The sequence below is a fragment of the Chrysochloris asiatica genome, unplaced genomic scaffold (genome assembly GCF_000296735.1).
Source record: "Chrysochloris asiatica unplaced genomic scaffold, ChrAsi1.0 scaffold00014, whole genome shotgun sequence".
NCBI lineage: Eukaryota > Metazoa > Chordata > Mammalia > Afrosoricida > Chrysochloridae > Chrysochloris > Chrysochloris asiatica.
The window spans coordinates 7,779,469-7,791,411 of record NW_006408532.1 but is presented as its reverse complement, the minus strand read 5'-3'; positions in this window follow the sequence as shown (position 1 = coordinate 7,791,411).

Genomic DNA, 11,943 nt, shown 5'->3' with positions numbered 1-11,943 from the left:
ATACAGGGATTGAGACATGGTTGGAATGGGAAAAGGGGGGAAAATAATGTTAAGATGCTGTCTTTTGAATCTTGGTTTTCCTTGCATTATGTTATAAAATAGACACTGGAGGGGGAGAGAAAGGAATGGCCAGAAATATCACCATAGAAAGCTTGTAAATCTGTCTTCTGCCTATAACTGATCAGAATACCTAAAATGGGGCTACAATGTGCCCAGTGAAGGAGGCTTCCTGCGGAGCCTCTGCATTACATAAGACTATAGGTGGAATCCTGAACAGCATCCAGAATCTTCAGAGATGGGAAATTTCCACTTGAAAGGATGGGCAGACCAGCCTGGAGCTACTAGAAGAACAGAAGATACTTCTTGAAAAAAAGACCAACAGGAAAAATACAAAACAGTATAGGCAGACCAACTGATTGCTACAAGAATAAGCAAATTGCTTGCCCAGGAGACAACAAGGCAAGTGGTCAGGTCCCCTCAGAGCAAACGTCCTTCCAAGACTAAGACTCAATGGGAATACATGCTCTGATTGGTGACCACATTCGCCACCGATAAGGGGAAGTAAGGGAAAAACAGCAATGAAGCTACAAGCTAAGCCCTACCATGTTCAATAGACTCCTGTGAACCCGGGTGGAGACCTGATTGGCCAGCAGTTTGGCAAGACCTGGGGACTCTTGGGCCCAGAGTCAGTGACATAACCACAGAGGACTAGAATGGAGAGTGAAGCATCCAGCTGATAAGATGAGAGGGCATATGCACAAGAACACCCACACTTGCAGATAATACCCACTTGACCTGGCTTCAATGACTGAATGATCAGAGCTCAACTAGAAGAAGAAAGAAAAGGAAAAAAAGAGTAATCTGATACAATTTGATGAACTTGACCTACACTTATGGATGCAGTAGCTCAAAAGAGGGAACAGATCTTTACAGCGAGGATCATTCCCACCCCCTCCATACAAAGAGTAGACAGGAATGGACAACTTGGACATTGGCTATCCAAAATGGGGGGGAGGGGCGTTCAAAGGCAAGAAGTGACAGGCTTACAAGCTTTCAAGAGGGAGCCTAGATCCAGAGGGCGTGGAGGAAAGTAGAATCTGCACTGAGTAGTATACAATCTGTCTAGGCGGGGCTGATGAAAGGAAATGCGCATAGGTCTATTGTGTTACAATAGTGAATAATTGTTATCAGGACTGACTGTAAGGGTTGGAAATGTAAAGGTAGACATTTTGTAGCAAGGAGGAGAGTGATTAACTTTGCAGTCTAGGAGCGGAGATCCCTGGGACCATCAAGGGAGAAGAGTGAAGAGCAGGACCCTACCCAGATAAACAGTGATGTCTGAGATGGAGGCAGAGACGCTGATGTAGAGAGATAGAGCAACTGAGGGCTTTAGACCCAGAGAGGGAGAGGGGCTGTGTGCTGATGACCAGGGGAGCAGGCTTGTAGGGTATACCCTTTGGTTGGTTGATGATGCATGGAGGGGATTGTAACCATGGCAATGAAACAATATATGATAGGATGAATGTAAAACTAATGTTCTCCTTTGTAAACTGGCCAGGGCCATAATTAATTAAGGAATTAAAATAGATAAATTGAGACATATTAATCGATGAATTAAATAAATGAGACATGGGGGAACCTGCGCATGAAGAATTCATTGTCTTTGCAAAGCAACAATGAAATACTTTCTTTTCTTTTTCTTTCTTTCTTATTCTCTCTTTGGATGGCAGAGCCACAAAGAGTTGTTTTATTATTTTTATGCACAGACCCCCTAGTTGAAATTTTCTCTTGTTAAATCATTCTCTGATTTATTCATGATTTTATTAATATCCCTTTTACTTTAGATCTTAGACTCTTCTACACTTTAGTATATTTTTATTAAAAGTTAGAAGCCACACATTAGCTACATTTTATTCTACTTGTAATCTTAGGTAGTTTAAATACTTATATTAACAATGTTCTTAAGACTGCTAGGAGACAGAACTTGTCAATTGAATTACTGAGAGCTTAGGTTTTGTGATTGTAAACATTCTTCCTTGAAGCCTTAGTTTAAGGCAATAAAGAATCCTAAACGTGAACAGCCATAAATAAGGGCTGTGGGTACAAGAATTTCTAAAAACAATTAGATAAAGGCTATGGGTATATACAGATACTAAATAAAAAGTCTGACTTAGACGTTCTTAAATTAATGATCAGTAAATTAGAGAAGTTGTTTTTCATAGCCTCAGTTTCCCTTATAAGTGATGTTTTTGTCGGCTATAAACAGATAGTGTATGGAAGAAGTTAATGGAGAGTTAATTGCACCTAACAACTAAAATTAACAAGACTTAACAGACAAAGGTTAAGAAATATGTGAAGGTTAACTTACTTCTCAGAGAAAAGAACAGATTTATGTAGAAACAAACGTTTAACTAAAAGGTTTCAAGGCGCCTTAATGTCTCCTATGCATTGAGATAATGTTTTTGCTGTAACTTCTCATCCCTGTTGTAAATTTAAGAATTGTAAACCATAAGGAATGTGCCCCAAGATAGATTGTACTTTGATGTCATTGATTACTATGAAAGCAATGTTTTTTGTAATGGTATATAAGGGGGTTGTAAGATAGAACAAGGGGGTGAAGAAGAATGAAGAGAAGGAAGGAAGGGAAGAAGGAGAAAGAGGGAAGATGGGAAGTAGAAGAATGGGTGGAAGAAGAAGTAGAGGTAAAAGTAAGTAGAGGAAAGTAGAACGAGACAAAAATGGAGGGAGGAGAAGCTAGTAAAGAAACAGAAGAGGGGAGCAGGAGAGGAGAGAAGGAAAGCAGGAGCAGGGGAGGGGAGAAAGGAAGCAGAAGAGAAGAGCAGGAGAGCAGGGGAGTAAAGAATAAGCAGGACAGTAAAGAATGAGAGAAGTAGAGTATTAGAGTAGCCATAGAAATAATAATAATAATAAAGCATGTAATAATAAGATTTTGAATTTATCATGACCCATGACTCCGTGTAATCCTTGTCGCCGACGCTGCACCCGCCTTCGGAAAAACCCTGAAATAAATATGCCAGGGCAGGCTCTCAGCAGTAAACTATCACATAATTCACAATAAAACATTAAAAGAAAACATAGGAAAAAGAAAATCTCTATGATCTTAGATTAGGCAAAGATGTCTTAGATATGTTTGAGTCCATTGTTGCAGCCATTGTGTCAACCCTTGTCATTGAGGGTCTTCCTCTTTTTCATTAACCCTTTACCAAGAAAAATGACCTTCTCTGAGGATATTTTAATAACATATTCCAAGTATGTGATATGAAGTCTTACCCTTCTCACTTCTATGTAGCATTCTGGCCATACTTCTTCCAAACATATGTATTCTTTCTTCTGGCAGTCCATATTGTATTCAATATTCTTAACAAACACCATAATTCATAAGCATCATTTATTTGGTGGTTCTTATTTATTGTAAGTAGTTTGTTGCACTGTGGTGGCTGGCATGTCGCTGTGATACTGGAAGCAGTGCCACCAGTATTTTGAATGCTGGCAGGGCCACCCATGGTGGACAAGTTTCAGCTGAGCTTCCAGACTAAAACAGACTAGGAAGAAGGAGAGGTGGACTACTTTAGAATGTTTATCCACTGAAAACCTTATGAGTATCAGTGAAACACTGACAGCACCAGAATACTGAATATTGAAACATGATGAATAGTACCAGAATACTGTCAGATATAGTGTCAGATGATGAACCCTCATTTTAGAATGCAGTCAAAATACAACTGGGGCAGAACTGCCCCTCAAAGTAGAGTTGACCATGATGATGCAAATGGAGTAAAGCTTTCGAGACCTTCATTTGCTGATGGGGCAGAACTCAGAATGAGGAGACACAACTGCAAACATCCACTAATAACTGGGACATGTGATGCACAAAGTATGAATCTAGAGAAATTAGAAGTTGTCAAAAATGAAATGGAGCACATAAACATGGATATCCTAGGCATTAGCATAGTTGTTACGAATCAGGCTGCCAACCTCAAGGTCAGCAGTTCAAAACTACCAGTGGTTCTGTGGGAGAAAGATGAGGCATTCTACTCCCATAAAGATTTACAGCCTCGGAAACTCTGCAGGATCACTATGAGTTGGAACCGACCCCACAGTACTTAACAACAACAACAACAGTGAGCTGAAATGGATTAGTATTGACCATTTTGAGTCTGACAATCATGTGATTTACTATGTCAGGAATGACAAGTTGAAGAAGAATGGCATCGTATTCACCAACAAAAAGAATATTGCAAGATCTATCTTGAAGAATAATGCTGCCTGTGATAGGTTAATATCTATATGCCTACAAGGAATACCAGGTAATACCACTATTATTCAAATTTATGCATCAACCATTAAAGACAATGATGATGAAATTTAAGAATTCTACCAACTTCTTCAGGCTCAAATCGATCAAACATGCAATCAATAAGTATTTACAATTACTGGTGATTGGAAAGCAAACGTTGGAAACAGTTTGGAGAAAGGCTCAGTAGTTGGAAAATATGGCCTTGGTGACAGAAATGATGCTGGATATCACATGACAGAATTTTGCAAGACCAATGCCCAAAGAACCGACAGATCTGTGTTGGAAGAAGTGCAGCCAGAGTGCTCCTTGGAGGCCAGGATGGCCAAACTTCGTCTCTCATACTTCGGACATGTTGTCAGGAGGGACCAGTAACTAGAGAAGAATCTCACATTTGGTAGGGTGGAAGGTCAGAGATAAAGAGGAAGACCCCCAGCTAGATAGATTGGCAAAGTGGCAACATCAGTGGGCTCAGGCGTGGCAACGATAGTGAGGTTGGCCCAGGCTTGGGCAGTGTTTCTTTCTGCTGTGCATCAAGCATCAAGGTTGCTATGAGTTGCTACTGACTCGATGGCACTTAACAACAACGACTTCTTTGCAAATACCTTTTTTTTTTTTTTTTTTTTTTAAGTGTTTATTGTGTATTGAGTGAGAGAAGGCTAACAGGGCAGATCACCATTTTTACATTCAGTAAATCACTGTAATGATTACAATACCATCCATGAACCCTTAGCCAACAGTATTTATTTCTATTACCTTATTTGTTTTTTGATGTACACATAACACATTGTGTATACATATACATATATTTGTTTAAATATCCAAAGGGGAGTGATTGATTTTGCAGCCCAGGAGCGGAGGTCCCTGGGACCATCAAGTGAGAAGAGTGGAGAGCGTGACCCCACCTAGAGAGGCAGTGATGCCAGGGATAGAGACAGAGAGGATGACATGGACAGATGGAGCAGCTGGGGACACTGGACTCAGCTGTGTGCTGACGGCTGGGGGGCAGGCCTGTGGGGTGTACCCTTTGGTTATTTCATGATGCATGGAGGGGATTGTGATCATTGCAATAAAATGAAATAAGATAGGGTGAATGTAAAACTGATGTTCTCCATGTAAACCCACATAATTCACAATTGGAAGAAAAAAAAAAGAGTTAAACATTTATATATCCAAAGGGCACATTTTGCAAGCCAGCCTCCCACCCACAGGCACACTGCTTTTCTCAGTCCATGGGCCTATCGTCCTCTGCTGTTCTGTCATTCTGTGCCATCACTTCAGCCACCAACTCTATGGTTGCCGCTTTTCTGGTAAGGATCCCTCACTCCTGTTATGTTCTTCACTCTTGATAGTCCTAGGGTCCCTGTTCCTCAATTGACAGATTAACTGCTCCGCCTTGTAGTTGCTTGCACCTTGCTACATTACAGTTGTAACAATTGCCATTAGAGCTGAAAACAGTTACTCACAATTGTATCATAAAGTCCTATCCCCCTCATTACCAGACCCATCTGGACAAGAGGAAAACTATTCATTTGGGTTTCTGTCTTACTCCCCTCGTTCTGACTCTAAGTACCCTCCTGAAGACAGTCATTTTGTGCCTTTTTTGATAGTCATAGTCTAAGTTGCCCATCCCTATCAACTCAATGTACTGAGGAGACTTGATATGGAGAATCTTTCCCTATTTGGTTGGAATCTTGAGCAGCTTCATCCATAATCAAGGGTTCAGTTGGTCAGGTTGTAGCAATTTATGCTTGCTCCCTGTATCATATTTCTTTATCTTCATCTGGTAGAATTCTGGCCAGCAAGCCATCCACACACTAGGTCAATGGATACTGTCTGCAAGTCTAAGAGTTCTCGCATGCCTCCCTCCTCTTCAGATCCTCTGGCTGCTTTATTCTTAACTTTAGCCTCAGTGGCAAGGTCAATGTCTTTGGGCTTGGGGGTTCACACATTATCCTGAACTTCAAACCTTCCAATCCATTCTCTTCTCTCTCTCATTCCAAGGTCATCAGGCAACTATGGAATATGTCCAATATCAGCCCATGTCTTCTTTGCCGCATTTCACTCCCTTCCACTTATAAGTCAACTAGGACAGTTGCCAGTGAGCATACAAGACTGTTGGTGTGTTCCCTCTGAGTTTCAGTCTTTGTTGTTGTTGTTGTTATGTGCCGTGGAGTTTCAGTCTTAGAAAGGAGTTTATCCTGATGGGTTGACTTTTCTTGTCTTGATGGCTGCAGGGCAAACACTTTGCTTAATGTTGTCACAGCCAAATAGTCTTCTTTTTCTTCCCCCCAGCCCTATTGGTCTTTGTTTCAAGAAGTATCTTATGGTCCTGCAAATACTCTTTTTAAACAACATAAAAGATGATTATACATGTGGACTTCATCTGATGGAATAGACAGACATCAAATTGACTTCATCTGTGGAAATAGATGGTGGAAACACTCCATATCATCAGCCAAAACAAGGCCATGGGTGGTGATGGTGGTGTGCCATGGAGTTGGTTCTGACTTATAGTGACCCTGTATAGGGTTTCCAAGGCTATAAATCTTTACAGGAGCAGAAAGCCTCATCTTTCTCCCACAGAACAGCTGGTAGTTTCGAATTGCTGACCTTGAGGTTAGCAGCATGACTCGTAACCGCTACACTACCAGAGCTCCTTAAGGCCATGGATAGACTGTGGAACATGACCAGTTGATCATGTGCAAGTTCAGGCTGAAGCAGGGGAACAAATATCTGGAGAAGGAAACAGGGAACAGATCATGAATGATTTTGTCTCCAGATCTTCTGTGTTGTTAGCAGAAGTGTGGAAAGGTGCCCTGGTCAGATTAATATTTTGGAAAAACCACTTTGGGGCTGTGGCAAAAATTAGTGAAAGGAGCAAGGAGGAGTTATGTTAAGAAGTTGTTTCGGATATCTAGACATTAAATGATGGTGGACCTGAAACTTGCTCTTCAACATGGAGTAGCTAAAGCAAAAGGAAAAAATAATGAAGTTGAAGAAGTTGAAGAAAATTTCAAAGGGGTGGCTCCAGAAGACAAAGAAAAACATTAAAATGAAATATGCAAAGGTCCAGAGTTAGAAAACCAAAAAAAGAACATACTACTCGCATTTATCAAGCTAAATGGACTAAAGAAAAAACTCAAGCCTAGAGTTGAATTATTAAAGGAATCTACAGGCAAAAGGATTATATGAAAATACTTGAGTAGCGCTGTAGTATAAACACTGGACTGCTAACCAAAAGATCAGTAGTTCAAACCCACTGCTACTCAGAATCCCTACACAGGGTCAATATAAGTCAGAATCCACTCAATGGCACTTAGCAACAACAACAGCATGAGCAAAATATTGCATGAAGCAGGAAGCATCAAAAAGGATAGAAGGGATACACAGAATCACGATGCCAGAAAGGATTGGTCAATGATCAACTATTTCAGGAGGAAGCATATGATTAAGAATGATAGTAGACAAGGATGTCCTTTATCGCCACTCATTTTCAATATTGTGTTGGGAGTCTTAGCCAGAGCTATAAGGCAAGAAAGGAAAATTAAAAGCATCCAAATTAGGAAATGCGAAGTGAAACTCTATTTGCAGATGATACAATCATATAGATAGAAAATCACAAAGATTAAATAAGAAAATTATTGGAACTCATTGAAAGATTAAGCAAAGTGGCAGGTTACAATATCATTATACAAAATCAATTGGATTCCTCTACACTAATAAAGACAGCTCTGAAAAGGAAACTAGGAAAATAATACCATTTACAATATTGTTGTTGTTAAGTGCTGTCAAGTCGGTTCCAACCAATAGTGACCCTGTATAGGGTTTCCAAGGAGCAACTGGTGAGCTTGAACCACAGACCTTGTGGTTCAAACTGACTTTGCAGTCCAGAGCATTAACCCACAGCACCACACATAGGACTGCACCATTTATAATAGCCATCCAAAAGATGAAATACTTAGGAATAAATCTAACCAGATAAACAAAAGACCTATACAAAAAGAACTACAAAACACTACTACAAGACATCAAAAAAGACTTACAAAAATGGAAGAATATACCATGCTCATGGATAGGAAGACAATATTGTGAAAATGGCAACATTACCCAAAGCAATTTATAGATAAAAAACAATCCCAATCCAGATTCCAATGCCATTCTTTAAAGAGATGGAAACACTCATCACTAACTTTATAAGGAAAGGAAAGAGACCTTGGATATGCAAAGAATTGCTTAAGAAGAAGAACAAAGTTGGAGGCCTTATACTCCCTCATCTCAAAATCTACTACAAAGCCAGTGGTTAAAACAACCTGGTAATGATACAGTGAAAGATACATAGATCATTGGAACAGAATTGAGAACCTAGACATAAACTCATCCACATAGCTGATCTTTGACAAAGGGCCCAAACATATTAAATAGGGAAGAGAGTGTTTCCTCAACAAATTGTGCTGGCAAAAATGGAAAACCATTTGCAGAAGAATGAAACAAGATCCATATCTCACACCATATACAAAAACAAACTCAACATGGATTAAAGACCAAAATGTAAAACCTAGAACTATAGAGATCATCAATGAGAAAATAAGGACAAACTCAGGGGCTCTAATACATGCTATAAACACGCTGTCAGACATAACTAAAAACACACTAACAGTAGAAGACAAAATAGATGACTGGAACATCCTAAAAATTAGACACTTAGGTGCACCAAAAGACTGCACCAAAAGAGTAAAAAGAGAACCTACACACTGGGAAAAAAAACAACAAAAAAAACCCCCCGGCTGTTTTAACGTAAAAATGTGTCAAGAAGCATAGAAAAACAATCCAGTAGTTCACATATCAAACTAAGTAGCAATTTCCTCTGGGGTGTACAATGAAAAGCACAGGAAAAATTTCACCTCTTTTTTCATGATTGATTTTTTTTAAATCTCTGTTACCTTTAATTAGTTTTTTTGGGTTTTTTTTTTAAGTTTTTATTGTGAATTGAGTGAGAGTTTACATGGGAGAACATCAGATTTACACTCATCCTATCATATTTTGTTTCATTGCAATGATTACAATCCCCTCCATGCATAATCATTTAACAGTATTTGCTTCTATTCCCTCTATTTTTTGTGTGTGTGGAGGGTGTACACCAAAACACTCAGGAATATATAATTATTTAAACAACCAAAGGGCACATTCTGCAAGCCTGCCTCTTGGCTGCCAACACACAGCCTTTCTCTTTCCATGAGTCTAGAGTTCTCAGTTTCTCTATCTCTCCATGTATGTCATTATCTCTGCCTCCATCTCTGGTGTCACGGCTTCTCTGGATAGGGTCCCACATTCCCCTCCTCCTCTTCTCCTTTGATTGTCCTAGGGTCCTCTGTTCCTAGACTGTAAGATTAACTACTACCCCCTTTTTGTTACAAAACTTCTACCTTTACAGTTGTGACAATTGTAATTAGTCATGATAACAATTACTCACTATTGAATCATAAGAATCTTATTCCCATCTCCTTTTACCAGACCTTTCTAGACAAGATGAAAACTATTCAGTGGGGACTCTACTTTCCCCTGCACCCTCTGAAAGTAAATTCCCTCTTGAAAACTGGCAAGCTAGTCACTTCATGCTTTTATAGGCCCCACTCCCCATTTTAGTTAGCCAATGTCTAAGTTGCCCATCCCTGTTAACCCTGTGTTCAGGGGATGGGAATGATCCTTGCTGTGAAGATTCCTTCCCACTTAGTTGGTATTTTAATCTATTACATCCATCAATGTCCTCAAGCCCATCAAATTATAGCGATTTACACTTGTTTCCTTAATCAAAAATTTTTTTTATCTTCCTCTAGTTGAGTTCTGATCATCCAGCCATTGAAGCTAGGTCAAATGGGTACTATCTGCAAGTTTGGGTATTCTTGTGCATCTCCCCTCACTTCATATCAGCTGGACACTTCACCCTCAGCTCTGGCCCTCTGTGGTTATGTCCTTGTCCATGGGCCCAGGAGTTCCCAGGTCTCACCATACTTCAGGCCAACCAAGTCTCACCATACTCTAGGTCGACAGGAGTCTATGTAACATGGTTGAACTCAGCCTGCATCTTCATTGCTGCTTTTCCCCAACTTCTACTCGCCAGCAGACAAATGTGGTCAACAGCAAACTTGCATGGCTGCTCATGTGTTCTCTTTGAGTTTCAGTCTTGGAAGGGGGTTTTTTTTCTCAAGGGACTTGATTGCTTGACTTGATAACTCCCTGGCAAACAACTTGCTCATTCTTATAGTAGCGATTCAGACTACCGTTTTTGTTTTTTATTTTTCCTGCTGATCTTTCTTTCAGGAAGTATCTTCTGTTCCTCTAGATGCTTCAAGCTGGTCTGTTTTTCTTTTTGAGTGGGAAGTTTCCACCTCAGAAGGTTCTGGATGGGGATTAGGATTCCACCTAAAATCTTATACACTACAAAGTCTCCACAAGAAGCCTCTTTCACTGGGCAGTTCTAGTACCCCTTTTAGGAATTCCAATCAGTTATAGGCTGAAGACAGGCTTACAAACTTTCTATAATCATGTTTCCCAATATTCCTTTCTATCCCCCTCAAGTATCTATTTTACAATAGTAGCATCTTAACATTATTTGGGAAATTTTTTTTTGCAATGATATATCAGACAAGGAACTAATCTCTAACATATATAGAAAACTACAAAACCTTTACAAAAGAATAGAAGACAAACAGCCCAATTTTAAAAATGGACTGACTTCTAGTAAGATGGTGGACAAGGCAAACACATCACATGAACCCTCTACAATAAAGATATGAGAGAATAAATAAAAACAGACACAGATGCCATCAAGGCAAGTGGTCAGGTCCCCTCAGGACAAAACCCCTTCCAAAACTAAGACTCAAGGGGAATACACAAGCAAGCATGTGGTCTGGCTGATGACCACGTTGGTCACCGATAAGGGGAAGAGGGAGAAAAACAACAATGAAATTGGGAGCTAAGTCTGACTACATTCAATAGACTCCTGTAAACCTGGGTGGAGACCTGGTTGGCCAGAAGTATGGCAAGACCTGGGGACTCCTGAGCTCAGAGGCAGTGACATGGCCACAGAAGACTAGAGCAGAAAGCGAAGCGTCCAGCTGATAGGAAGTGAGGGGAGATGCACAACAACACCCATATTTGCAGATAGAGTACCCACTTGACCGGGCTTCAATGGCTGGATGATCAGAACTCTACTAGAAGAAGAAAGAAAAGGTTAAAAAAAAGTAACCCGCTACAATTTGATGAACTTTACCTATACTTATGGATGTAGTAGCTTAAAAAAGAACAAATCTTTACAGCGAGGATCACTCCCACCCTATCAGTCCACAGGGTTGACAGGGATGGGCAACTTAGACATTGGCTACCAAAAATGGGGGTGGGGGGAGGCTACAAAGACAAGAAGTGACTGGCTTACAAGCTTTCAAGAGGGAGCCTAGTTTCAGACAGGATGGGGGCGGGGAAGTAGAATCTCCACTGAATGATTTCCAACCTGTTGGGACGGGGCTAATGAAAGGAGATGAGGATAAGACTCATGTGGTACAATAGTGAACAATTGCTATCAGGACTGACTGTGAGGGTCAGAAATGTAAAGGTAGATTTTTTTTTTT